The sequence below is a fragment of the Patiria miniata genome, unplaced genomic scaffold, assembly GCF_015706575.1.
Source record: "Patiria miniata isolate m_02_andy unplaced genomic scaffold, ASM1570657v1 HiC_scaffold_14, whole genome shotgun sequence".
Lineage (NCBI taxonomy): Eukaryota > Metazoa > Echinodermata > Asteroidea > Valvatida > Asterinidae > Patiria > Patiria miniata.
In genome coordinates this window covers 9,830,094-9,855,099 of record NW_024037052.1, presented here as the reverse complement: position 1 = coordinate 9,855,099, position 25,006 = coordinate 9,830,094, and the positions used below count along the sequence as shown (strand labels likewise).

General features: G+C 43.1%; 1 protein-coding gene and 1 long non-coding RNA gene across 3 annotated transcripts in view; one reads left to right on the top strand and one right to left on the bottom strand.

Annotated features, from left to right (window-relative positions):
* Positions 1–1,677, bottom strand: part of LOC119722030 (succinate dehydrogenase cytochrome b560 subunit, mitochondrial-like) — a 55,321-nt gene extending 53,644 nt beyond the window's left edge. For both annotated transcript variants that reach the window (XM_038192012.1, XM_038192013.1), the window contains exon 1: positions 1,667–1,677. The gene's annotated coding sequence lies outside the window, so the exon portion shown is untranslated. The remainder of the gene's footprint in view (positions 1–1,666) is intronic.
* Positions 573–23,250, top strand: LOC119722031. The gene is made up of 2 exons (XR_005270375.1): positions 573–840; positions 23,175–23,250. It is a non-coding gene; the product is annotated as an uncharacterized LOC119722031 (long non-coding RNA).
* Positions 23,251–25,006: the final 1,756 nt, after the last annotated feature.

Here is a 25,006-nt window from a genome sequence, read left to right as displayed (position 1 = left end):
TTGACTATGACTTTAACCCTAAAGGGGCCGGGGGGCGGAATCCGCCCCCCCCCCTCAACATTCGCGATAGCTTCAAAAAAAATTTTTTTCGCGACGTGAAAACTGAATTTTCGCATATTCGTCGTGTACACCGAGCAGAATTGCCATTCATACATATGAATAATTAATTAGCCATAACCCTTTGACCTATAGTCATGAAATTTCTTGGGCATGTTTAGGAAGAGTTGCTCTATGCATGTGCTGAGTTTCAAAAATTTCGTCACTCGATGGCCGAGATCTTAGGGGGGGGGCGGAATCCGCCCCCCCCCCCCCCCCCCCCCCCCCCCGGCTGAGAGATGGTCAAAATAACCCGGCCCCTTTAGGGTTAAGCGGACTGTCCCCTCAACCTCGTCCCCAAATGCTTGCTTTATTTCCAGCCTCGTTTCCAATAGTGAGCGAGCATGTAGTGGTGGGCGCGAACAGCTCAACACCCTGGGGACGAAGTTGACTGACTGCCCCCCCCGTCTTCGCGCGAACCCTCTCTATAGACAGCGCCCTCAATCGATGTAGTACTAATCTTTGTTCGGATCATTTTGGGGCAGTAGACCTCTAGTGTGTCGTTCGAGAAATACATTGGTCTTCGTTAAATAGAGATGGAGATACGACCGGCACACCCGATATCCGATAGTGGACTGCAGTTGCAGCGTAAGCGCGCGTGGATATGATACAGATAAAAATACATGAAATATGAACAACACAAGTCAACAGACTGACACTAGAGAGAGCTAGAGCTAGACAGCAGAGAGAGTGACAACGAGGGAAGTGTCTAGACCTGTCAAGTTGGTAAAGTGGAGTCAGGCGGTACGTCTTTAAATATGTATTATTTTGGCGATCGTGAAGTGTAGGGCCCCTGTTTTGTTTTGATCAAATTAGGCCTTGAGTCAAAAATATTTTTATTGCTCAAAAATCACCTTTACAATCAAAAGCAGACTTTATTCAATTGCAATTTTGAACAGATTCTTGGGGTAGAAATCACGATTTTCCTGCGCAGTTTGTGCCTTGCGATTCAGCGCGCTGTGCGTGCTCACGGTACATCGTGTGGTGATCGCCATCTTTATTTTCGGGTCGCGTGTTGTCGCTGCGCTGTGTCATCGTCATTTTATCCCCCAAATTTCCCTAAAAAAATCAAAACCCTGCCCTCTATCTATGAGTGACATAGGCCCCTACCTGTTTATTGAGAATGTCGCCAACTAGTTTGGTAGGTCCAATAATTTTAAAGTGGATTTTGTTCCCTTACAGGAACCCAGCCCTACACTTCACGATCGCCATTATTTTGGCCTTATATAAGTTAGACTAAATGGACCCGTCAACATGGCTTTGTCTATGCAACGTCCCGCTCTGGTACAGTTGTTTTAATTCCTACTACTAGGCCTAGTTCCGGATTTTTCCTAGTTCCAAATAAAAACCTACCTCTTTTGGATTAGTCTCCAATAAAAAAAAATCTGACGATGTGCATTTTGAAAAGAAAAATGTAAGCTCCTTGATGCACAAACATGACAAAGATTTTTCCGAGAGGAATTTTGGCCAGATTTCCGACTCGCACTTTGACATGCATGACATGTTTGGACGGTTTGTAGAAAATCGTGGAAGCTGCAAATCGACAAAAAAATTCTCCTCGGTATATCACTTGTAGTTGTACTGTGTGATTTCGAATATTTTGTTCCAGACTGGGACCGTGAGTGCATAAAAACGTGCAAAATTACTACTGACGTTTTTTTACTCACCATTAGGCTAATTAATGCCCACACAACACATACATCAAAATGATATAGTTGCAAGCATGTCACCTGCGAAATTTGAGACCTTAAATCCAATTTTAAGGCAAGTTTTTGGCAGTTCAAAAACCATCCACGTTAGGGCTGTGCCGAATATTCGAATATTCGGTTATTCGATCGATAATCGAATATTTGAATATTTATTTTCGAATAAGAATATTCGGTGGTGATATGCAATGAAATAAAAAGGTGGAAAAAACTTTTTTTTTAACAACAAAAGTGTATTCTCAAAGTTAAGTTTCAAGTTGCTGCCAAAAAACCCCATAAAAGTAGCTTGTATATATGCCAAGCAATAATGCCACACATATATTACTTCTGCTTGGGGAGTGCTTGCAGTAAAGCCAACCCATTTTTTTAACGCCGGACTGCAACACCAATCGCTGATGCTTCCCACAAGATAAACAAGACATTTTGTCTTTCATGTCTTCACAAAACACTTCCTGACACCTTTTCATATCAAACTTCTAGCATGAGTAGTAATGTTTCCGTTGTCCGTATTTTTGTTTGTTGTTGTCCTACTTACAATCCCTACTTTCAAAAGAAAACCGCCGCTGTTTTCCCCGATGCGATCCTGGCAAGTTGGTGTTACATGTACATGTGTGCAGCATAGGAAAATGCAGCGTGGCATTGGAGAGGAGCACGTGTTAATTTGCCCACGTGCGCAGTGGGAGGGGCTTACTGGATCGGCTATTGACATCGCGAAAATGGCATGCCAACATCGATGTAGAAGGCCTCTGCAATCTCATGCAAAGAATTTGATTTCTTTTTTCTGTTTGGGCCTTTGTATTTTCTGTTTTCATGTACTTACTTTGAGGACGTTCTGCTCGCACAGGGTCGCACAAGAAGCGGTACATTACACTGATACAGCGAAGCCAATTCCCCCCAAAGTTTTCCATCGCCTGTTCAATCGTGTCGAATGCACATGGTTATAGGGAATCGCCTTGCACGCAGTATGCTGCCCACAGCACGTGGCGGTGTTGTAGAAAACTTGTCATGAACCCCAACATTACATTAAAACGTTTTGAAAACCTTGGTTCATTTACGTTACGGACTCTGGGATTTTTTTTAAAGAATTTCTTGTTTACTTTTAGGGGTAAATTTATTATGGCTGTTAGATGTTCGCCTCAATGCCTCCGTAATACGTGTACAAAATATTCTAGTTCTCTCAACTGATCAGAGCACCCTTTTATCGAACACATTTTCGTTCGCTGTCCATCAGCTTTGTTCGCTGGGTTAGTCTGCTAATTGCACCCAATATTTGCACAAATAAAACATACATAAACACTTCAAAAACTAGTTCAGCAATTATACTTTCAGTAATAATAGCGGGAACCTCTGGCTTATGTCCTCCAAGTCGAGCAAAATGCAAGAAAAAGGGCAGACAACAGAGAGGATTTCAAACTCAAAAGAGCTCTCATTTTATTTCGCCAGACAGACTTTGCGGTCAACTCACCGCACCGTACCCCTGATTCCCAGCATAGAAAACCACAGCTAGACAAAATGTATCAAAATGTTGCAAGTTGGAATTTCCAAACCTTTTAGTGGCCTATTTGTTAGAAAGTTATCTCCAGAGCACGCACTTAGCCAGACAAAAGAACCGGGTCAGCGCACCTGTGCCCTAATTAGCCCGCCAACAATGCGCCCGCCAGAGCTCGGCTGGCGATTTTTTATTTTATTTTTTTGCTGAAATGTCACCCTTCGTGTTTTGGGTACACAGCTTATAATACATCCCCTGTGGGCAAACAAGGAAATACTGCTTTGCACCTGTCAAGCTGGGGCGTGTGTATGCCGCGCCCACGCCCATTATTTGCATAAACTTAAATATGCATTTACAATTCAAAGACCCATATTTCATTGAATAAAGACATTATAATATAGGTTTTTTCTTGGAGTTTTTGGTTGTTGAGAATAAGTTTATTTAAAATGATATAAAATCATTTCCTCAATTCTTGGTGACAAAAGTGCGAGTTATTATTATAAAAGTGATTTTTTTATCCTCAATACTGTGACTAGGAAGTACACCGTTTTGTAGACTTCAAGAAGCTTCCAGTAATAGATATGCTCGGTTCCTGTTTGGGAGTTAAGGGTCGGAGAGTCACAATAGCTGACGCCACCCGCCGTGTTTGGGGTTCACGGCTTAATACGTCCCCCATGCAAACAAGGAATCCTTCACTCTAGCTTCTCTGGTTATTGTTAATCTTTAAATTACTGACGACAGAAGAACAACTGATTGTTGTCAAATACCTGACTTACCTGTGAAGAAATCATACATGGCATGCTGACGTGCGCACGTACGTTGACTACATGTACATGTATGGCATATTTTTGCTTTTGAGGGAATTTGGAATGGCCAAATAACCGAATATTCGAATATTCGATCGATTGGAAGGTCGAATATTCGAATATTCAATTATTCGAATTGACTCAGCCCTAATCCACGTCAGTCTCCATGGTCTGGAAATGTGTGTGTGATTCCCAATGTATTCTGGGTAGGTGAAGGTAGAACCTTGCAGCTGACTTGTTTTTTTAATCGATGGCCAAATGAACATGGCGTCCTGTGTTAAAAAATGAAACATTTTGCATTCACTCGGATCAACAAGAGGGCGCTGTTTTATCTACACGATGAAAATGTTATAGCTGAGTCTTTTTGCACAATGCATTTCAGTACACATCGACGTGATGTCTCACGTATGGATTTCGATAACTCTCTGCAAAATTAATAAAAGCTGAATTTTTGGTGATGCAATGCTCACAACAGCAACTTTGCGAGGCAAAAGTTTCGGGAATTATTGAAGAAACTGTAGTGAGTAAGAAGCTTGCAAATTTGATTCACACTGGTTTTATTATGCAGCACAAACATTTGCACGATATGGATACCTTAAGTTTTGGGACTTTCATACACAGTATTGAGAGTCCCAAATTTTCGGACAAATTTTGTTCATGCACTACATTCGTATTATCACTTCCATCGAATGCTTGTTGAATCAAAATAAGTTGTAAAGTCTCTAATTTTTGAAAATTCGCCAACGAATGACCGTATGATTTTGCCTAGCCCCATTTGTGTGGCCTCCGTATTGCTCGCTGTACGTTAGGCCACATGCCTGGTTTCCCAACCTACTGAGGAGTTTATTCCAAACACTGGCGCACCCTAGTCTAAGTAACTAGGACTCTACGGATTGCTTTTTTAACATTTGGACATGATCCAGCGATAGTAGAGTCTTAGGTACGTGGCCGTATATGGTTACCATTAACGTGTTTTGACCATTTTTACTCGTACCCCCAATCAAAATCGTCAGATTTCACCACAAAACAGTCTTCAATCTGCCTTGTGCGCCCCTGTAGGCTTCAGTGGGAATTGGAAATACAAATGGTGGTGGGAGGTTCACATACCTTAGAGAAGAAAAGAGAAATTTCACTTTCAATTTGGAAACCGAGCCTCGCCGAACTGCCGTGCCAGTAAAAGCCATCTTGAATGTTGTTGTGTACGATTCATTTAAATTGTGAGGTCAAACTGATGACGTACGACACGCCGGCCAAGCGCACGCCCGCATTCACAGTCGGGCACATCATGTGTGCATGGGTACACCGGCGACTGTTTCCTGAACGGCACAGCCTGCACATGTATGCGATATGTGCGGGCTGCGCGTCGTTCAGGAAACAGTATGAAGTATTATGCTAATACAGTAAGAAGTTCAGACCTATAATGCACCAAATGATGGAAAGATGAATAGTAAAATACTAACAACTCACGTTTTTACAGATAATTTTTGGAGGTCTGTTTTGTCAACTCACACTGAAGCACACTCAAAATGACTGTCGAGTGTAAACACGTCACAGGTCAATGCAAGGTACTTTGCATTAAGTAGCACGCATTGTTTACCAGCGCTAAGCAATGGTCGGGTGCACGTCCACCGCCATTATTTGTGATTTCGAATATTTTGTTCATGCACTACAGTCGTATAAACACTTCCATCGAATGCTTGTTGAATCAACAAGTTGTAAAGTCTCTAATTTTTGAAAATTCGCCAACGAATGACCGTATGATTTTGCCTAGCCCCACTTGTGTGGCCTCCGTATTGCTGCGCTGTACGTTAGGCCACACGCCTGGTTTCCCAACCTACTGAGGAGTTTATTCCAAACACTGGCGCACCCTAGTCCGAGTAACTAGGACTCTACGGATTGCTTTTTTAACATTTGGACATGGTCCAGCGATAGTAGAGTCTTAGGTACACGGCCTGCACACAGCCTGCACATGTATGCGATATGTGCTAGTTACTCCGACTAGGCGCACCCTTTTTTTGACATTTTTTTTTTTACATACCACTGATATGGTTGTATTCTATGATTTCTCATCTTTTGCCCTAGATTTGTAGCTAGGATGATTCTTAGCGTTATGTTAAATGCATAACGCTAGGAAACTCACAATAGCAAAACTGGCAATTTTTTTCAGTACGAAAAGGTTTATAATATTGAAGTATTATACTAATACAGTAAGAAGTACAGACCTATAATGCGCCAAATGATGAAAAGATGAATAGTAAAATACAACTCACGTTTTTACAGATAATTTGTGGAGGTCTGTTTTTTCAACTCACACTGAAGCACACTCAAAATGACTGTCGAGTGTAAACGTGTAAGGACACAATACTGGCTAATTTTAGGGTGGAACTCAATGTTGTCACTCCTGATAACTAAATAGTTGGGTAAAGTCTGTTTTGGTGGTTTAACATGTTAGGTACAAGTACGAAGGGATAAATAAAATTTTTAAAAATCAACAATTTTTGGCGAGCTGCTAAGCAGATGCGAGCCTATGTAATACCAATTTCCGTCCGTCTGTCCGGGCGCCCGTCTGTCCGTCCGCGTTCAGATAAAAATGTTGAAGTTTTTGGTTCTAGTTAACTTGGGGAAAAAAATTAAATGCAGTTGTCATGTATCATCTTTATAACTTCAGTTAGGTTCATATCATTGCAGTAAATTTTATGATTTTATTGAGGAATTTTAATTCAAGGAAATGTTAAAGTTTTTAATTGTTACATGTACATGTATACTGGTATAACATGTACGTGTGTGTATACCGGTATAACATGTACATGTACACTATGCATTTTGGGGATGTGCATGAGCTTCTGGTTTGATCTTTTAGTTTATGGGGTTGGAGTAGGGATGGGGTAGGGGAGGGGTGGGGTGGGGGTGGGGTGGGGTGGGGTGGGGTGGGGTAGGGTAGGGGTAGGGGTAGGGGTAGGGGTGGGGGTGGGGTGGGGTGGGGTGGGTGGGGTGGGGTGGGGTGGGGTGGGGTGGGGTAGGGTATAGGGTTGGAGTTAGGGTTTGTGTGAGTAGGATGAGTAGGGGAGCTAGGATGGGTGGGGCGGGGTGGGTTGGGGTGGGGAGAGGGGTTGGAATACTGGGTTTGGGTGGGGTGGGGATTTGTAGGGGTGGGGTGAGAACAGGTAGAGAGAGACAGGTAGGGAGAGGATGGGCATGGATATAGGGGTTGGGTTAGGAGGGGGTTGGGCAGGGGGCGGGATATAGGATCGGAGTAGGGGTTGGGTTGGGGATGTGTAGGGATAGGTAGGGATGGGTTGTAGGGGTTGGATAAGGGGAGGGGGCAGTATATAGGGATCAGAGTAGGGGTTGCATGGGGTCAGGTGGGGATGTATGGGTGGGGGAAGGGGTGGGCGGGATATTGGGAATTCGAGTAAGGGTTAGGATGGGGATGTGTAGGGTGGGTAAGGACAGATAAGGGAAGATAGGGTAGGTGGGTGTAGGGGGTTGGGGTAGGGGAGGGTACGGGTCAGGAGATACGGATTGGAGTTTGGGTGGGGTTGGAATGTGTAGGTGATAGGGTGGGGATGGTTAGGGGAGGATGAAATGGGTGTGGGTTGGGTGGGGGAGGGGGCGGGTTGGGGATGGGGTAAGGTTTTGGGATGGGGTAAGGTTCGGGGGAGGTGGTGATGGTGCTGTGTCTACATGTACATGTATACCCATTCTTGTTCTGCATTTGTGGCGACTACACAAGAGTTTTCCCATGGTACTACAAGTATGGGGACCAGAAGACACTGTTGGGGCTGCAAAAATCCACAAGTGGGTCCTAATTACCCTAACAATGGAAAACTCCCCCATAATACAGTGACGGCTAACCTATACATATGTATTTATTAGGTAATCTGTTAACTTTTTATGTTGACATTTAAAAACTGACCCCTACACCTAGGCACATCAACAAGAATCCTGATCCCCTTTCATCATGCCCATCCTCAACCCTACCTTCAGCCTCCCTTCCTGCCTTGGACAGCGAGCCATGGCGGCTTCGCCGTTCTAGTCATTTTTGAAAGCAGATGCGAGCCTATGTAATAACAATTTCCGTCCGGGCGTCCGTCTGGCGTATGTCCGTCCGGCCGTCCGCATTCAGATAAAAATGTTGAAGTTTTTGGTTCTAGCTAACTTGGAAAAAAAAAATACAGTTTACATGTATCATCTCTGTAACTTACAATTAGGTTCATTTCTTTGCAGTTAATTTTATGATATTTTTGAGGAATTTTGATTAAAGAAAATGTTAAAGTTTTTAATTGTTAAAGTATGTATACTGGCATAACACGTACATGTACATGTATGTATACCTGTATAACATGTGCACTATGCATTTTGGAGGAGCATTCATATGGCCAAACAAAAAAAATTGTGTGTTTACGGTAACCCGACCGACCTGGAATTTTTTCGGCCAAATTGCCGACCTCAAACTTTTTATTGCCATTTTGAAGGTTGATAATTGACAAATTTCAAACATTTCAAGTTCTTTTGATTATTTGCCACTAACAAAAACCATTTTCCACACTTGAATCTGACCATGATTTGACACAAACATACCTGTGTTAAACGTGCGAAAATCGCGACGATCTCAAAACTTGAATTCTCAAACTACGAAGTACGATTATTTTTGCACAAACGCATCGGGCCGGGGTGAACCAGTACGCCTGGCTGGCCGACTGACGGCATGGTTCTCCCCACGTACAAACGTGCGTACTGCGTATCGGCCCGATACGCTGGAATTGCGGCTGGCCCGATACGCCGACAAAAAAATGCCGATCACATTTTTTAGCCCCTGATACGCACAATATAATTATCATACACGCCATTAAAATGTACAATTTGATCGTTACATACTGGTACGCCATTATTTCATCTTGACATGCAAAATCTTGACCAAAATCCTGTTTTTCCGATGCATGTGTGATCAAAATGCACACGATGACGTGTTCTGTCGACTGCAGCACCCAGCTAACATACAGCATGGTACACTGGTTCCCTTCGCCAGCTAACGGAATCAATGCTATGATGAAGGACCGGAACCAGTGACTACTGCCTCTCTCTGGTCCATACTTCGTATCATACAGCATGATGATGTAGTGGGCCGAAGTTGGATCGTAAAAATATTACCAAACAAACATTGCTGGAGAAAGAGAATTTCTGCGAATTAATTCACAGAACGTGATCTTTACATTCTGTGTATGTGTTTTCCATTAAAATGACGAGATTGCAAAGCTCGAACTTGTGGCGAAACATCGTAGCGTGTTTCTGCAGTAGTGCAAGATTTTCAGCCACGTGGGCCGTGAGCACGGCGCGATGTTCGGCCAGCCAGGCGGAATGTTGGCGGTGCCAGCGGCCGTGATGTATGTTAAGCATAAAGTGGAATCACCGACCTCAAATATATATTTAATTAGGTGAGGCAAGTTTTAATCACTTTTGATAGCCAGTCTTGATAATTTTCGTGGCGCAAATGGAAATAATCCAGGCACAAAATAAACATGATTCCTTGCTCTATGATTAGTACGAGTGATGCTCCATATTAATCAGCACCCAAAAAAATTGTGGAAATAGTTTTCCGACCTACTGACGCTATTTTGAAAGGCATGTAATCAAAAACAAAAGTTGTTTTTTTCTCCACCTTAATTTCTTAATTTGAAACCTTACATGTAAATGTAATTCATACTTTTCTAGTTCTACAGGAAGCAGTGAAACACAGGTTGTGTAATGTTAATTTTTTGTTAAGTTAACAATTTTGATTTTTGGCGAGCTGCGAAGCAGATGCGAGCCTATGTAATACCAATTTCCGTCCGTCTGTCCGGGCGCCCGTTCTGACCATACCACCCTTGTGGGGTGATGTTCCTTTCAGGACACATCACCCCACTTTTTTCACAATAGAAAAACATCACCCCAGAAGGGAATCTTTAGAAAAAGGGATAATGGGAACACAATGCTATCACCCCACAATTCCGTCTGGCTAGACCGTCCGTCCGTCCGTCCGGACGGACGGACGGTCTAGCCAGACGGAATTGTGGGGTGATAGCATTGTGTTCCCATTATCCCTTTTCCTAAAGATTCCCTTCTGGGGTGATGTTTTTCTATTGTGTAAAAAGTGGGGTGATGTGTCCTGAAAGGAACATCACCCCACAAGGGTGGTATGGTCAGAACGGACGGACGGAGTCCGCGTTCAGATAAAAATGTTGAAGTTTTTGGTTCTAGTTAACTTGGGGGAAAAAATTAAATGCAGTTGTCATGTATCATCTCTAGGCCTATAACTTCAGTTAGGTTCATATCATTGCAGTAAATTTTATGATTTTATTGAGGAACTTTAATTCAAGGAAATGTTAAAGTTTTTAATTGCTACATGTATACTGGTATAACATGTACGTGTGTGTATACCGGTATAACACGTACATGTACACTATGCATTTGGGGGATGTGCATGAGCTTCTGGTTTGATCTTTTAGTTTATGGGGTTGGAGTAGGGATGGGGTAGGGGAGGGTGGGGTGGGGTGGGGGATAGGGTTGGAGTTAGGGTTTGTGCGAGTAGGATGAGTAGGGGATCTAGGATGGGTGGGGCGGGGTGGGTTGGGGTGGGGAGAGGGGTTGGAATACTGGGTTTGGGTGGGGTTGGGATTTGTAGGGGTGGGGTGGGAACAGGTAGGGAGAGACAGGTAGGGAGAGGATGGGCATGGATGTAGGGGTTGGGTTAGGAGGGGGTTGGGCAGGGGGCGGGATATAGGATTAGAGTAGGGGTTGGGTTGGGGATGTGTACGGATGGGTTGTTGTAGGGGTTGGATAAGGGGAGGGGGCAGTATATAGGGATCAGAGTAGGGGTTGCACAGGGTCAGGTTGGGATGTATGGGTGGGGGAATGGGGTGGGCGGGATATTGGAATTCGAGTAAGGGTTAGGGTGGGGATGTGTAGGGTGGGTAAGGACAGATAGGGGAAGATAGGGTAGGTGGGTGTAGGGGGTCGGGGTAGGGGAGGGTACAGGTCAGGGGAGGGGGAAGGAGATAGGGATTGGAGTTTGGGTGGGGTTTGGATGTGTAGGTGATAGGGTGGGGATGATTAGGGGAGGATGGAATGGGTGTGGGTAGGGGGTTGGGTGGGGGAGGGGGCGGGTTGGGGATGGGGTAAGGTTTGGGGGAGGTGGTGATGGTGCTGTGTCTACATGTACATGTATACCCATTCTTGTTCTGCATTTGTGGCGACTACACAAGAGTTTTCCCATGGTAATACAAGTATGGGGAGCAGAAGACACTGTTGGGGCTGCAAAAATCCATAACTGGGTCCTAATTACCCTAACAATGGAAAACTCCCCCATAATACAGTGACGGCTAACCTATATACACATGTATTTATTAGGTAATCTGTTGACTTTTTATGTTGACATTTAAAAACTGACCCCTACACCTAGGCACATCAACAAGAATCCTGATCCCCTTCCATCATGCCCATCCCCAACCCTACCTTCAGCCTCCCTTACTGCCTTGGACAGCGAGCCATGGCGGCTTCGCCGTTCTAGTTTTTCTTTAATTACAAAAAATATTAGTGACCTACAAGATCTCCTCTGAATTTCAAGGACAAATCTTAAGATAAAGACCCCCAGATTTGCTCTAAAATGCACCAGAGAGCTTCTAAAGTTCAAACATTTTCGGGTTGTTGAATCACAGCAAATCTTCCCCCACATGTTTGAAAAAATCCTGGGGAGAACCCTGGCCGACGATACAAATTAATTTGGATTGAAATGTATTGATTGAATATCATCAGTGTTTGAATAGTGGTTTTATACAATTTTTTTGCGAAAGAACACGCATAGGCATGCAGAACTGAAATGAAAAAAAAAAATTACAAAATAAAATTATTTCCCTACCTACCTACCTGGATTTTTTTCAGGCCGTTACCGTAAACACACCATTTTTTTGGTTCGGCCTATGTATGTAAAAGTGCTTCTGGTTTGATCTTTTAGTTTTATGGAGTTGGAGTAGGGATGGGTAGGGATAGGTAGGGGAGGGTGGGGTCGGGGTGGGGCATAGGGGTTTGGATTGGGATGGGTTACGGGAGGATGGGGTGGAGGATAAGGGGTTGGAATACTGGGTTTGGGTGGGGTAAGGATGTGTAGGGGTGGGTGGGGACAGGTAGCGGGAGGATGGGATAGGTAGGTGTAGGGTTTGGGTTAGGAGGGGGTGGGGAAGGGGCGGCATATAGGGATTGGAGTAGGGGTTGGGGTTGGGTGGGGATGTGTAGGGGACGGTGGGTGTAGGGGTTGGGAGGGTGGGGTTGGGGTGGGGCTGGGATATAGGGATTGGAGTAGGAGGTGGGGTGGGGATGTATGGGTGGGTGAGAATGGGGTTGGTGGTGGTAGGGGGTTGGGGTAAGGGAAGATGGGGGAGGGGAAGGAGATAGGGATTGGAGTTTGGGTGGGATTGAGATTGTAGGTAATGGGTGGGGATGGGTAGGGGGAGGATGGAGTGGGTATAGGGGGTTGGGGTGGATAGGGGGTTATGGTGGGTTGGGGGAGGGGCGGGGTGGGGATGGGGTAAGGTTTGGGGCGTCTGCATGTACATGTATACCCATTCATGTTCCGCATTTGTGGATACTACACAAGAGTCCTTCCATGGTAATACATATGGGACAGAAGACGCTGTGGGGCTGCAAAAAGGCTCCACAACTGGGTCCTTAATACCCTAAAAATGGAAAACTTCCATGTAAAAATGTGTACATGTACATGTATTTATTAGGACATTTGTTGACTATTTATGTTGGCAAATATACAAATACAGGTAACTTGTATTCAAAATATTTCTGGTTTGTGCACAGGGACGCCAGATAAACTATTTAATGTAAGTTACGTTTGGTGTCCACCTATTTAGCATATTTACTGGGGTCTTTATAAACCCTCCTTAGTATATCCTACAGTAATTTCAGACGATAGAGTCTTCAGAAGCATAATATCAGTTCCTTTATACACAATGTACATACGTTTTTAAACTTTACCTTTCCTTAAATCATATTTAAGGGTGGGTCACCACTTTGGTGTCCATTTTTATTCAACATAATGAATGCCTAATTCATTACTCCAACAGTGATGTTGTACCCTACATGTGTACCAATATATCTAATCACAATTAGAACATTTGATCTACATAAAAAAAAATCAGTCATTCTACACTATGTAACTAACGATAAATGGTGTCCACTAAATGGTGTAACTAACGTAAGTATAAAGCTACATGGGTAGAAAAGTAAATAATATCTGATTGGTTTTTAACAGCACATTACTTTCTGAGGAATATCTAGCAGTTTAAAATATCTACTGTGATATCCAGAGCACTAGGAGTACAAGTGCCATGCATGTGATTTAACTTTAATTACAGCTGGACACCAAAGTTGCATTAGTTACAATGTGCACTTTGTATAATACGATAGTTAATATCTACAAGCGACAACTTCCCATTGGAATATTGGTGTTAATTAGTTAAAATGGGTCCCTAGATGGTATTATGGAGAACAACAATTTAATATCAGTTTTGGGCTCAATAATAATATAAAGTTATGTAAATGAAGGCCTCTGTGGTGTCCACATGTAACTTACGTAACATTTTGATACAGAGATTGTCAAAAGAGGTCCATATAAGATCGTCACAGGAATATAATTATTAATGGATGAATTTCCCTCTGAGGTACTTACTGTGAGACACTGTTGTCATTAAATTTTCAATTGACCTGCTATTAAAATGGTTTAACAGTTAAATCTCTCATTTTATTTAACGTTAACTAGTTACGGTGTCCACTTGTTAAATTTGCGACAAAATATTATATAAAAAAAGAAATCGTCTAAATTTTACATTTTCAGCAATGAATAGCTTATATTGCAATAAAGAAACTATAATTATCTCAATTTCTGACAATTATGGTCTGGTTACAAGCAGGAAGTGGACACCATGTAACTAACGTTAACTTTCTCTTTATCACCAACATAAAGCTGCTAATAAAGGAAAGATGCTTTAAAACTTATCTTCTCATTATTATTTTCTATTGAGGGAAGGCCGGTCGAGCATTATGAAAGGGAAACAAAATACATACAACCAACTTAATTTTGATCCCCATGTCCCTATTTTATTCTCCAGTATTGTGTCCTTACACAAACACGTCACAGGTCAATGCAAGGTACTTTGCATTAAGTAGCATGCATTGTTTACCAGCGCTAAGCAATGGTTGGGTGGCGAATATTTTATTTACACAATAGTACAGGGTGACCATCGTGTTTGTTGACATGTTAGTAACAAAGGTCTCCTCAGTGTCAGCCAAAATATACGTAAGTAGTGAACATCTCTGGTTTTATTTATCATTCAAGTACTGGAAAAAGTTTAGCAACTATTATTATCCAGGTTTTAAGACAGTTCTCGCCGTGTTGAGGAATATATTGCAAATGACATGGTTCTGAAAGAGATGTGCAATAGCTAGGTAGATTTGGTGATATTTCTTCAACTTTTGTTCCAGAAATTCAGACATCTTTTGGGAGTTGTAGCGTTCCCTTTAAAGTTCATACTGCGCCTTTAACGCAGCTTGTATATACGTTAGTTCAGAGGTCAACCTTTGTGCATTTATTCTCGTTTCATCTTGTCTACAGTTTTCTATCACACACGCAATAAATACAGTGCATTTTCTATACTTTCGCTTGGAAGTTACAAGCTAGAATCAACACTATATTTTACATGAGTTAGTAAACATCGGCAGAGCTATTCCAGTGAGCAATCCAAGCTTCTTTCGTGGACTTTTGTGAGTGTTTATTGGCGCGAGCAGTTGCGAGCAGTTGCCCCGTTGCGTTGTGCATGGACTCAGCCCAGTTTTGGCTGTTTGTATATATACAGTAAACTCCGGCTAAGACGGCACTCTCGGGACCAGAGAATTTGTGACGGCTTACGCGAATGTCGGCTTCTGCTGCAAGTCGTCATTTTGCCGACTTACACAAATTGTGAAAAAATAGATTGTATTAATGGCCTATGCGCATCTGTATCTGGATCATGCAAACAAGATTCATGGCTAAAATTCAAAGGCTTTGATTTACCCTGGTTTATTTCTACATCCATGGTTGATTCCAGCAAATATATCCTCAATGTTTATCATCACAAACAGGCTGTAGTATTGATCACAGAAAGTCATGCATGTACATGTACGTACGTGCGAAGCAAGGACAGCATGGCCGGCAGGCGTTTACAGTGGTATGATATACAGATCGCTTGCATACTGTACGTCCATGTAGAGTACATTGTTCACGTACGTGTACAGTCACGAATTGTGTGCATGGTACTGGTACAATAAGGGGACCCCCAAAATGAACAGAGCGCATGCGTGCAATCGAGAGGGGGTACTGGTATTGATGTGCTATCGGGAAAACCCCTTTTTGAACGCGCATGTGGCTGTGGGCTATGTCCATGTATTTTGTTGCTGGCATGTATTACTGGCCCATGCATCAATCAGGGGCCGTGCCATTGATAAACAGATGTCAGTTAGCAGTGTGTGGGACTTTTCACTCGACACTTCTTGCAAACCGCAGGGCACGATGCCGACTTATACAGAGGAATTTGTGTGGTTTTGAGGAAATGGGACTGAAAGTAACACGCCGATATAGGCGAAATGGCGGCTTACAAAGGCTGGATTAGAAATGAAAATGTCAATGGAAATAAATTAGAGACAATCGGGACTTTTGTCAGACGGCCGATTTAAGTGATATGACGGTTTATACGATGTCGGTTTAGCCGGAGTTTACTGTACTTCAACTTGGTGAGTCATTTAACTTTCAATAAACTCGGAGTTGAGTAGGACAGTATAACTAATTCCTACATTGGTGACCCTGACCTGAGCCGAACACCATGGAAACCAAGTCTGACTCTGATTCCACACCGGACACATCCAAAGGTGCAACTGCTACATGTAGTTCATCTCCATCTGCACCCACAACATCAGCTGCAGTGACTTTGAAGTTGCCTCCATTTTGGTCCAGTGACCCTGCGCTTTGGTTTGCGCAAGTTGAAGCGCAATTTCTCACCCGTAACATCACTCAGCAACACACCAAATTTGCATACGTGGTTGGTTCCTTGCAGCCAGAGTTTGCAACCGAAGTGAGGGACATCCTCATTTCACCCCCCGAGCATAATGCCTATAACAGCCTGAAGACCGTCCTCATCCTTCGAACCTCCGTATCGGAGCAGAAAAGACTGCACCAGTTGCTAATATCGGAGGAGCTGGGGGACCGCAAACCTTCACAATTACTTCGTCGTATAAGGCAGTTGTTGGGAGACAGCAACTTTTTCTTCAGTGATTGCCTACCAACGCCCAACTCATCCTAGCATCAACATCTCAAACGACACCCATTGAGCAACTCGCAGAACTTGCAGACAAGATCGTTGAAGTTTCTGTCTCACCTACTGTACATGTGGGGGCAGTTTCATCCAGCCAGCTGGGCAGTTCATCGCCTACAACAACCATGCCAAGTTCAGATATGCTCACACTACAAGCCAAAGTTGACCAGCTAACCCAATAAGTCAGCGCTCTCACATGTCAACTCACCAGTCAGCCCCGTGGGAGATCGAGGAAGCGTGACACAACCCCACCCAAACGACGCCCATCTCGCAGCCGCAGCCCATCACACTCTGTCAATGACTGCTGGTATCACTGGCGATTCGGCGCTGATGCCAGGAGGTGTGTGTCCCCATGCAGCTTCAAACCCTGACAACAACAGGGAAACTCCGATGCCAGCGACTAAAGGCGACGAGTCTCCCTGGCACCGACACCAATAGTCGCCTATTCTTCATCACTGAACGCAAGACAGGGGCCCGGTTCCTGGTAGATACGGGAGCGGAAGTGAGCGTTTGGCCTCCATCGGCTGCGGAAAAACGTCACGCCCAGTCTTCATCTATCAATCTTCAGGCGGTAAACAAATCTCCCATCAATACATATGGTGAGAAGTCACTCACTTTGGATGTCGGATTGCGTCGAGTCTTCCGTTGGGTATTCATCATCGCGGACCTGCCGAACCCAATAATTGGAGCATATTTTCTCCAACACTTCGGACTGCTAGTCGACGTTCAGCGTCGCAAACTCATCGACTCCGCTACAAGCCTCACCGTAGGTGGAATTGGTTCGGATGCCATTCCCATCAGTCCAACGGTAGCCAAGCTGAGTGAGTCGCCCTATGAAGTGATCCTTGAACAATTTCCAGAACTGACACGTCCGACTTACACTGTCAAGGACGTCAAGCACTCTATCACATTGTGACTAAGGGTCCCCCAGTGTCGGCACGCCCAAGACGCCTGACACCCGACAAGTTCATCACAGCTAAAGACGAGTTCAATCATATGCTTGATCTTGGCATCATCGAAGCTTCGGACGGTGCATGGTTGTCGCCATTACATATGGTGGCCAAGAAGTCAGGCGACTGGAGGCCGTGCGGAGATTACCGTGCCCTCAACCAAGTCACAGTACCCGACCGTTACCCGATTCCCATTTGCATGACTTCACAGCCAATCTGGACAGTAAACGCGTGTTCTCAAAAATCGACTTAGTACGTGCTTACCACCAAATTCCGGTCCATCCTGACGACATCCACAAGACGGCCATCACAACACCTTTCGGTCTGTTCCACTTCCTTCGCATGCCTTTCGGCCTGCGGAACGCCGTCATTGACATGGTTACGCGAGACTTACCTTTCGTGTACGCCTACATCGATGACATTCTGGTCGCGAGTGAGACAGAGGAAGACCATCTTGAGCACTTGTGTCTTCTCTTTAGCAGACTATCCGAATATGGCATTATCATCAACCCATCCAAATGCCAGTTCAGGGTTCCCACCCTTGATTTCCTGGGACACAGAATCGACATTGATGGTATCCGTCCTATGAGAGACAGACTCGACGCAATTGCAGAGTTCCCTCAGCCTACCTCCACCCGTCAAACTGCGCAGATTTTTGGGACTGGTAAACTTTTACCGTCGTTTCGTGCCAAACTGCGCAAGTGTGATCGCCCCACTGACAGACCAGCTGTGAAAAAGACCCAACCAGTCACGCAAATCAACCAAACTGAATTGGACACCCAAATGCCAGACAGCGTTCCTGCCGATCAAGCAATCACTCGCTTCTCGCTCACCCTTCTTCGGTACTACCAACTGCCATGATGGTGGACGCCTTGGACACGGCAGTTGGCGGTGTGCTTCGGCAACTATCCGAAGGAGTATGGCACCCCCTGGCCGCCTTCTCTCAGCGTCTTAAGCTTGCAGAGAGTCGCTACAGCACCTTTGGTCGCGACTTACTGGCCATGTACTTGTCAGTCAGACACTTTCGACACTTCATCGAAGGACGAGAGTTCTGCATTTACACTGACCACAGACCGTTGGTGTATGCTCTCAACTCCAAACCCGACCGGTATTCACCAAGAGAACTTCGTCACCTGGACTATGTATCTCAGTTAACATCCGACATTCGTCACATCAAGGGAACAGAGAATGTCGTAGCGGATGCGCTTTCCCGATCTCACATCAGTGCCTTGACAACATCGACCCAGATTGACTTCGAGCAGATGGCCACGGATCAGACACACAACAAGGAACTACACAGACTCCTGGAATCACCTACATCCCTGGACCTCAAGCAAGTTCCGATACTGACCTCAAGTACATCCATCTGGTGCGACGTGTCGACAGGACATGAACGCCCTTTCGTGCCCCAAAACCACAGATGGAGTGTTTTCGATTCCTTGCACAATCTGTCTCACCCTGGCATTCGAGCAACACTTAAACTGGTTAGTTCATGCTACGTCTGGCCACGCATGAACTCAGACATCAGAGCTTGGGCCAAGGCCTGTGTCAAGTGCCAGAAGTCAAAAGTCCAAAGCCACACCAAGACTCCGTTTGGAACCTTCGCATCTCCAGATGCATGTTTCGACCACGTGCACATAGACATCGTGGGACCACTCTCCCCTTCCTAGGGATATTGCTATCTACTCACATGCGTTGACAGGTTTACACGCTGGCCAGAAGCAATACCCATACCCGACTGCACCGCTGAAACAGTCGCTAAGGCCTTTGTGAACAGATGGGTCTCCACCTTTGGTGCTCCGTCTACGATAACCGCGGACCACGGACGACAGTTTGAGTCGGCCCTGTTCCACGCTTTGATGGTTCTCTTAGGTACCAGACGCACGCGAACAACATCGTACCACCCCATAGCAAACGGTATGGTTGAATGCCTGCATAGACAGCTTAAAGCCTCTCTCAAATCGAGTACTAACCCTCAACGTTGGACCGAAGCACTACCACTCAATTTCCTCGGGATCCGCACAGTGGTAAAGCAGGAGCTTGGTTGCTCCACCGCAGAGTTGGTGTTTGGTATCACCTTGAGACTTCCAGGACAGTTAGTTGCACCTCTCAATGATTCTGATAATCTCACCGACCCTGCAGACTATGTTCACAGACTGCGACACACGATGTAGCATACTTCAACTTGGTGAGTCATTTAACTTTCAATAAACTCGGAGTTGAGTAGGACAGTATAACTAATTCCTACAGAGTCCATATGCGCCAGTTTGGGACTAAACTCCTTAGTAGGTTGGGAAACCAGGCGTGTGGCCTAACGTACAGCGCAGCAATACGGAGGCCACACAAGTGGGGTTAGTTCCGGATAGGGCGTGCACTTACGATCCAACTACACGCGTGTTAATCGATTTTGTGTGACGTATTCTGTGCGGGGTTAAAGATTTTCTGTCCGTGCATGAGTTGCGCTGCAGACAAAAGTTTCAAAATCATTTACGTTTTTTCTCTTTTTAAAATTTGCTGGAATTCTCTTGAATGAACTATTTTTGGAAAATAAAATAATACTTTATTAGAAAATATGCTTGATTTGGTTGGTTCTGGCTGAAAAAAAAAATTCTCGCATGATTTTTTTTTCACCTGAAGCAGTTTTGAACGATTCGGAACTGATAGAACCGATCCAGAACTAGGAAAAGTGACATCGGTACTTTTGACGTCATAAAATCAAAATGAAAAGAGCTTAATTTTTAAAAATTATTTCCTTGTCTCTCCATCACTCAAGATAGACATTTTAATCAATGTCACTTAAATTCGTGGAGTAGTTCAGCCGAAAGCAGCCTGAATAATGTTTGCTATCCGGAACTAGGAAAACGACTGTAGTCGGACTCCAATATCGTGGCATAATATTATCGCGACTAGCCCCACTAGTGTAGACTTGGCCAAGTCTGGGTTGCGCTCGGTCTGTATCTAAATGTGCCAAAGCGCATACGTACGTACACTGTAAACTGTACACGCCTTACCATAACGCGCCCTCATGCGTCAATTAAATCCAGACCAACATGTTAAAAATGTACATGTACATGTTATTTGTATGTGATGCAGCAACCCAGACTTTGTCAATCTGCCCAGCTTACGCGCTGGGTTGTTCCACGTTTGTACACAGTCTATGGAAATTAAGTTTTGCTGTGATTGGCTTAGAAGCCAATCAGAGCACAGTATTTCAGGTAATTAGTTTTTATTCTTAAAAACGCGCGCAGGTTGTTTTGATATTATTCCTTACACACAATCAACTTTGTCTGCGTATTTGCGCAGCCAAAGTTTCACTGAGAATGCACACGCATCCCATGGTGAGGAGTAGAAACAGATACATGTACACGCAAGAGTACGTTCAAATGCTTTGAAACCGCTCTAGGTACACACAACACGTAGCGGAATCAATGGATCTCAACATCTTTTACAGGTTAACCACAATAAAATTCCCTTTTGTTTTGAATAACATTTGAATGTCAGGTTCTTTATAAATTCAATCCAAGAGCAGCTGATCTAAACATCATCATCCAAATTTAAATTAAGGCCAAATAAAAAAAAGAGTTCTGCTTCCGATTACATGCCTTTCAAAAATAGGGTCGGTCGGTCGGAATTTTTTTTTGTTTTGGCCAATTTTTTTATGCAGATTGAATGGGGTATTCAGTTATAGGCGAAGTTTTAGCCTGAACTATTTCCATTACACTACAAAAGCTATACAGAAAAAGTGAATAAAACCTACCTTAATTATGGTCAATATATTTACGTTTGATAATTCTTTTTAAAAAAATGGAAAATTCAGGTCGTTCACACCATATGCACAACGCTAGTCAAGACAGGAAGCTGGCCAAAACTCTGAGGTGTGTGATGCACTGTGCATGCTGCGTGCGGCCGCCCATGGGCTTAGAGACCTCGTTTTTACTTTCCAAAATTTCGGGAAACACATGGCATGTATCACTCCAAATACGAGTAGTGCGATCTCAAAATAAACTCTTAAACACGAAAAATACATACACAGACAAGCTAGATCAATTCTGTGAATTAACTTGCAAAAATGTTCTTTCTCCATCGGTGTTTTCTTGGCATTTTTACGATGTCGAATCTGACCAGTTGACAGTGCAACGGCCTGCAATGGATAGAGTGCATGCTAGAGCTATCGATGGCATAGCAATGGACTGGTTACCGCATTTTCATCATGTCTGCCCCTGTGCGGCACGGCGGGAACCAGTCGTTACTTCATTGAGCTAAGTTTACGCACGTGATTATAGTCACCGTGACATCGAATTGCGAAGTAGTTATATCGCAAAGCGAATCTGTAAAAATAACGGAGGTTTCTTTTGAAAAAAAAAAAAAATGTAAGTAAGAAAACAAATAAATACAAGCATTTTTTGACGCAAAAGGGTTGTTGAGAGGTATTTTGTGAAGACTGAAAAGACAACAAGATTTTGTTTTTATTTATTCAATCATTATTTTTTTCTTTCTTTTTTTGGAATTGTCGATAAATTTTTTTTTTAGGGCTGCAGCCTAAAAATAGGGTCGGTCGGTGGGGTAACCGGAAGCAGAAGTATTTTGTTTTGGCCTTATGGTCAAAGGATTATGCTCAAAGAATTTGCTTTTGAGAAATGTCTTGCTTAAGATTGAAAATATCCAGTCAGTTTGCTTAAATCACATACAATGACCTCCCAACAGAAAAGCAAAAAACAAAAATTCATTATGGGATTCATAGGCATCAACACATTACATCTATAACCTAAAGAAAACAATAACAATGTCAATGAACGTTCCATGTGACCCAAGTAAGTTGATGTTAATAGAGTGGTGTTAGGCCAAAAAAAAAAATATATTCGGTCTCTGGTCACACCAAAGTTCCGGAATTTCTTTTCTTCAAGCTTAGATTGTACAGACAAGGTGGGGTACTATTTTGTTTTTTTGGTGTCCTCATGTACATTGGTGTCCTCCATAATTTGCCTTGGTGCTTTCGATAATATTTGCCTTGGTACAATTTCCCATTCCTTGGTGCTCTTTGGTAAACAAAATTGAGGTGCGGAAATAGAGGGCGCTGTTGGAGCTACCGCGGAACACTTTGGAAAAAAAAAGATCGACGCGCATGATTAAAATCGACGCGCGCTGACCAGAGACCGACGTATTTTTTTTTTTGGCCTTATGTCATGGAAATACCGGTAGGCATGGTTGCGGGGCATTTGTCAGTTTGTGTTTATTAACACTTCTTTTCTTGTTTATCAAGTTTTAAACCTTTTACATTTTCTTCTACCGGCAGAATTTGACTTAAATTGCAATCCAGTTGACTTCAAACTAGGTACAAACAAAGACCCCAAGGTTAAGTTGGCCCTAGACAAGTGTCATTATGACGTCATCAATGGTCATGTGACATCATCTTAAAGGTGTATATTTTAAAGGCCTAGATGTGTATAACTTTGTACATGCATGAAATTGAATCCTAATTAATTAACAGACAAAAAAAATATATTAACCCTTCAATGTAAATGTAAAAAATCTTACTGCGGAAAAGCCTGTGTTCTTGTCATCGAACAGACATACAACTGTAGTTCTAGTTTTGTTTTGTTTTGTTTTGTTTAAATTTCAACAAAACATGAATCAGTCAGCAGACAACCTGTACATGATATGGCATTGAGTGACTTGGGTACATTTACACATTGAAACACAAACAGAGCATACAACTGAGAACTTTTCATTTGTTTCTGCAGATTTTGCAATGCCAGAGAACGTACAGCAGCTCATCACTTACTCGGAAAAGTACCTGGATGATCACTTGGAGTACAGGTATATGTAATGGCTTATTGTACTTGTAATAATGTGTTTAATGACATGTCCATCGGGGAACTCTTATTTGGTGTGAAAGAATGTATTCTTTGATGTTGTTGTAACAGAGATTGAATTCTTATTTAACCCTTAGTATGTAAGGTCAGTGATCAGCCTAACAGTGAATGGGTGCAGTAGTACTTAAACATCTATCGGAGGTAATGTACAAAAAAATATCAAATTATGAAATACATGTACAGTTAACTCCGATTATAACTCAAAGTCAGATGACTCAAAATTCCACTTATCTCAAAGTCATTCTTCATTCCCATCAAAAGAACAGCATATAATGTACACAAGTACCTCTGTAACTCGAAATGCCCGCATCAGTACATCCGCTTACCTGAAAGTTTTGTTCAGCCAACCCAAAAGAAACCGCTGCTGAAACACTCACAAAAATGTGTAAAAAGTCTTTTTTTTTTCATGAGTGTTTACTGCCCAGCACGCTGGGACCCTGTATGCACACTGTTATTGTGATCGGACTAGTCACAATAACCACCCCATAATCGCAACGATCGTGGCTTTTGAGTTAGCCTGACTGCAACAGCTTGCTCAATTGTAGCACCCATGAAGGCAGTCCAATCGCTGGCTCATTGTGGTGGCCATGTGACTGCATTGAAAATCCTGGTTTACGCCGCGTGTCAAGCCTGATCACTTCCGCTGGCCCAGTTGCAGCGCTCACTCACATGCTGGCTGTCCAATTAGAGCCAGTCGCTGGCTTAGTACAATGGACATGTGACCGCAATAGGAAAACCAATCGCTAACTCAGTGGGGTGACAATGAGACTACGTACATGTAGCAATCTTTGAGGATGTTGCGCAAAAAAGTAATAAAAACTGGAGGTCTATGTCTGTTTGAGAACAGAACATAAGGTAGGGCTTTTAATTGTATAATCTTGTTAGTAGCCAACAATATAAAGTTTAAACATTTATTAAAAATCTTGACATCATATCCACCATGATGTCACCTCGATTTTCATCTACATGTATAGGCTCTGTAACCAAACAAAATTTCAATGCAATCAGACTTGCAGATCTGTCTCTAGATACATGTATACATATTGGTAGGATTTTGACAAATGCACATTTATGATGACATCACATGGTCCATGATGGCGTCACTTGTAAATGCACACATTTACAATTTGATCCTGTTCTGTTTCAAGTTTGAAGTAGACAAGACAATATCAAATTTTGTCAGTAGAATGAAAAATTTAAAATTTCATTAAAAAATCATAAAAAATCAACCGATTTGATGAGGTCACTCCTGATTTGACAAATTCATATTTCATTACGATAGGACCTTCCCTTATGTTTTTTAAAAGCAATTTGCATTTTTGATGACGTCCTCATGACGTCACACACTTTTCACAGTTTGCTACCAAAACCTAGTTAAGAAAGAACTTTCAATTTATAATGTTGCTTTCGTGAGATACAGCAATGAACTTCAAAATGTCAAAAATCCATATAAAACCATGGACGATGATTTCATCATGAAGTCACCTCAAATTTCATAACACATCCCAATAGATGTGTACAAAGTTTCAAACCAATCAGACTTGTAGTTCTCCAGATACCGGGATGACGTAACTTGGCAAATGATGACGTCATCACAACATCACTTATCAAGAATAGGGACTATGTCTGTGCTAATAAACTTTATGTATGACAAAGATAAATACCAAAAGTTGCATCCAGAAAAGATGTGTAAAAAAGTG